Genomic DNA, 5504 nt, shown 5'->3' on the forward strand with positions numbered 1-5504 from the left:
TATCACGAGGGGTCAATACATTCTTGGCCTATCAGACCGTATTACATAAATGACTTATAAATTTGAATTATTTTAAATTATATAATTAGATTTTTTATAGTTTATTGATATTAGACTTCTCGTTTTCTACACTAAATTAACTCATTTGGCACACAAAAAATTAGGTGGGACACGTGGCAAAAAATTAAACTCTAATTGAAATCCAATTTTTACATTGAATTAACTCACTTGGAGCGAAAATTTAAAATTTAAATTAGATAGGATACGTGGTGCAAAATTAGACTCTAATTGAATTCCAATTTAAAATCTTATATGCACAGGTCTATTTAAAAACAGTCATAATTTTATATATACATGATTTAGAATCTAATTAGATCTAAACTTTTCGATTTTTGCACCTAATAATTTACTTGCCACAAAAATTAAAAAATTAGATGGGATACATGACGCAAAATTGAACTCTAATTAAAATTCAATTTAGAATCTAATTGAATTTAGATTCTTTGACTTTTGCACCTAATAACTCACTTGACAAACAAATTTAAAAATTAGATGAGACACATGGCACAAAATTAGACTTCAATTTTGAATTTAATTGGATTTTGTCTCAGCTATATGTGTGTGTGTAGAATCAAATTAGATCTAGACTTTTTAGTGTTTGCACCAAATAATTTTCTTGCCACAAAAATTAAAAAATTAGATGGGACACATGGCGCAAAATTGAACTCCAATTAAAATTCAATTTAAAATCTAATTGAGTTTAGACTCTTTGACTTTTACACCTAACAATTCACTTGACATATAAATTTTAAAATTAGATGAGACATGTGACACAAAATTAGATTTCAATTTAGAATTTAATTGGATTTTCTCTTAGTTTTATCTATATATATATATAGAGAGAGAGAGAGAGAGAGAGAGAGAGAGAGAGAGAGAGAGTAGTACTGGTATGTAACCTGAGCTTACACATGGGAATTTGTCAATTGTGTAAACATGGGAATTCGTCAATTGTCGTGGTGCCATAGGTTATTTTATATTTTATTTTATTTATAATTTTTATTCCTTAAGTCGTAGGATTTGTTAAAAATCATGATAACATTCTATTAGTAAGATATAACAACACTTTTTTTTTTTTTGTGTTAATCTTCGACATTATTTTCTTTTTAAAGAATTGTGGCAGCGCCTAAACTTCTCTGCATTTTTTAAAGAAGTAAATTTTTTTAAGAAGTCTTTTAGTTATAGGATAATGAAATTCCCTCTAGAGAAATACATTTTTTTTTATAAATAAAAAATGTTTTTTAGTAGTGTGACAATAATTTTACAAAGTTGGCTATGCCACCTGCTGAACGTATACCAAATTAGCTATTTTACTTTATAAAATTTATATAAACCATACGGTTGTCACCAATCTTAGCCAAACAAAGAGAAGTACATAAGGCGATAATTTTAGAGTACTCATAGTTGAAATAGAACCAACTATCATCAAAAGTTCAAACAAAATGTAAACAATATAAAACTATCAAATCATACAGCCCCTAAATTGAAAATTACTACTTAATTACCCATTAATCTAAGCACTCATAACCCACCCAAACCCCCCAGAAAACCTGCACATATAAAAAACAATTGCTAAATGAACTTCAATTGGTTTGGGTTATAAAAGAACTCTATGCTTCAAGTCCATCACAAAAAACAAAAACAAAAATCACAACGGCGTTAAATTAGGGAAATCTTACTGATATACATCCATTAAGGCAGTCAACAGTACATCTCTCTGTTCTTCAAAGCCACAGCTAACCAAAACTGCACATGCCATGGAAGAGTTGCAGAAAAAAGAAAGAAAAAAAAGTATAGAATGTGTTTAATTTTTAGTTTCCTTTTTCTTTTTTTCATATTTTTAATAATTTTGTAGAATGTTGAAAGCTCAAATTAGTATGAAAACACCAGAGCTTGTTCAGACCCCAAATTAAAAATTAAAGCTAGATTGCTTTTACCCTAACTTGTCAAAAGTGCGGAATAAGAGTAAATAAGCGCAATATGCCGATAACACTACTCTAAGCCATATCCAACCCCAACGAGCAATAAAAGTAAAGCTTAAAAAGTAGGGAAGAGAGATGCAAATGCAAGATAATACTAAGATGTGTTATCGAAGAGAAAACCGAAGAACTAGGCGAAAAACCTCTCCGCGACCCTCCAAGTCGAAATCGATCCACTAGTGAATATAGTTAAAGTACACAAACAACAAAAGACCCTCCAAGCCTAGTCTACCCCATATACTTGAGCCCTCCAAGCTCCTGCTACCAACGGACTTCTCGGAATCTTGTCTTCACTAGCTTTTCGGATCCCGCAATTCAGCTCGATTGCATCTGCCACTAATTGGCTCCTTCCAATAGTTTCCAACAGTACCAAAACTTCACTCATCACTCAGATTGGGTGTGGTAAGTGTTTGGGCTAAGAAACTCTCAAGGATGTAAAGATGGAGAGGGAGGAGTAGAGGAAAACTAAGAGAAAATGTGTAGATGATTGTGGGTATAACAATCTCTAACTCTCAAATGTATTTGTTAGGGTTTTCTCTCTGAAAAACACTCCTTACAATTCGTGGGTAATGAGGGTATTTATAGTGTGGGTAAAGAATTTGGTAAAACACTTTATCTTTTTGCCAAACAAAATGTATCGTAAGTACCTTGCGAGATGGCCCTTCTCGCGAAACACTCGCGAACTTGACAGCCTAGCGTGACTTTTCAACTTCCAGTCATGTGCTTCACACTTGGCCTTTTCGCAGGTTACTCTTCTCGTAAGCTTCTCACGAGCTAATCGCGAACTACACTGATTCATCTTTGAAGCTTGATTCTTCACTGATCTCTCACACTCATCCCTTACAAATAAACACACATAAATACAGGGAAATTATTGAAGAAATTACAATCAAATTTGGCATGAAATTAAAGCCAACAAAGGCTAGTTGGAAATCATAACTTTACAATCTCCCCCTTTGGCTATTTCGTGATAGAACCCCTAAACAGACTCTAGACTTAAACGTGAGTTTAGGAACATAGGCAAAACTCACTCACACCTAAATCTAAAAGTTGTGAAGCACTTGAGCCATATACACCTATATCCTGAAACACTTACACATAACAAATAACTTGATTAAATACGAGACAAGTAGAATACAAGGCATGAATAGAGAACAAGTAAAATGCGATCAAGATGAATAAGAGATATGTGAACATAAAGCATAACTTGATCATACACGAACAATCATTAGCAAATGAGAACAATGAACATTTAACTAGTAAATGATCATCAGGACACGCAATGCAATTAAGAACAATGCTAAAATTAATTGCATGTCTAACAAACCACATGATGCATTAAAGAAACTAAAGCGAGAAGCAATAGATAACTAAAAGCATTAAGAAACAGCTATGAAAACCAAGATATACAAAGTACTAAAGAAAAACTACATTTTAAACTAAAGTACTGAAAGCTTTAAATAAAAGCACAGTAAATAAACATAAACTAGACTAGCCAAAAAAAATGGTTAGACTATCTAAAAGTGTGTGGCTGTAGGTGTCCTCCTTTTGAGCCCATTAATCTCCTCCTTTCAATATGCACACCTCCTTTCCATGTGATTCTCTCCCCCTTACTCTATGCTATAGTTATAATATTCAAAGTAAGTGTTCTCCCCCTTTTTGGTACGAAGAGCAAAAGGCTCTCCTTAAGCTTGCGTTGAATCTCTTCCGACTGTGTCTCAATGGTGGTTAGGCAAATCTGAACATGATGGTGGTGAAAGTACATGACATTTGCAAGTCCAAAAATGCAATCATGTAACCCTTTAATCAAAGTTATCAACCTATCCAAATGAGAGGTAAACGGTCCTAGCTGAGTGCTAGAGGGGTGAGGCTCGAGAATGTAAGGTGAAGTTGTCTCGGGATTTTCGAAGACACTAGGAGCAGTTGTGCTCTTCCTAGTAGGAGAGGCATGATGGGAGGATTCACTATTTGGAGGCTTAAAAGGACTCTTCTTTGCCTTTTCAGTAGATGAGTGACCCTTGCTCATTTGGAGAGAGTGCAAGGAACTCGGTCCTTGATGTGGCAAAACCGTCCATCTTTCGGAGGATGGATACCCTTGAGATTCATGATCTTTATAACAAGGTTGCAAAAGGGTAGACATGTTCTTGTAGTTGATCTCCCCACTGTTTTTCCTATGGTCTGAAAAATGTCAGCACAAATGTCTATTTAAGCTCCCTTAATTAGATCACATAGGAATTGTTCTCTTCAAAGGTTAATGAAACCTGTGTTGGATAGAGGGTACAAGTTGGTGAACAAAATCAAGGTGAGAGTCTTCATCTCTAGCTCAAATTTCAAAGTCCCGATAGAGGTGCCCGTGGAGGAGACTTCATGATGCGCTCCTAAGATTTCAAGGATCTCAGCAACGGGTGCTAATTTGTCATCATATAGAGAAGTGTCTACATTTTTCAGACAATTAATGTGAAGGATCTTTGCTAGATAGTCCGGAGTGATGACAAAATCCTTTCCTCAAACCCAACACTTCAGTTCAGCTTTGGTGAACTATGCATTAGAGTAGAATTCTTTGACTAACTCTTTAATGGGATCTTCAAAGTTACCAAATAGGCTGGCCCAATCTTTGTCCACAAAGATCTTAGGGATGTAGGTTGATCCCACTATGTTAAACCTCACAATTCTTTCCACCACAGTAGGTGAAGTTGTTGTTGAAAGATTGAGAGTTCAAAAGAGTCATAAATCTCTTGTTGTCAAATTGACGAGTCCTCTTTGATACCGGAGTTGATGTGAGATCAATCAAGGGTTCCTTACCACCTGAAGATTGATAAGAGAATTGCAAAATATCACACAAGCAAACAAACCATACACAAACATGAAAAAAAACTTGATTAGATACAAGTTAGTCCATAAACAAGAACAAATTAATAAAAATTGTCCTAAAATGGAAATAGACAAGCAAACATAGACACAAGGACATGTTGTAAGTGCTAAAGGTCTAAAAAGACTTAAATAACATGAGTGAATGCAAAACATGTCAAGTGTTAGAGTGTGTACATCAAGTGTGCTTTTGGTGTGTATGTGAGATGCATGAGCAATGCATGAACAAGCACTCATGGGGTAAAGTGTGTAAAACACACAACCAATGATCAAAACATTTTAAACATGCATAATCATGGTAATTCCCATAAATTTGTACTCAAAGGAGTCCAAAACAATGAAAAAAAAATACCATATAGGCATTTTATCAAACACTTAGAATGCATACATTACACTTATATTTGAAACAATGCATGAACATATGTAAAACTTGCCTAAATACATGTTAAAATGCCACTAGGGGCCAACAAAAACACAACCAACTACAATAGACATAGCCCAAAAAAAATTTGAAAAGATCTGACAAAAATTAAAAATTTTCCAACCCTTTTCAAAATAACCCCAATCCTAGAAATCTAAGAATCTAAGACTTAATCTAAG

This window comes from Quercus robur, chromosome 5, assembly GCF_932294415.1.
Source record: "Quercus robur chromosome 5, dhQueRobu3.1, whole genome shotgun sequence".
Classification (NCBI taxonomy): domain Eukaryota; kingdom Viridiplantae; phylum Streptophyta; class Magnoliopsida; order Fagales; family Fagaceae; genus Quercus; species Quercus robur.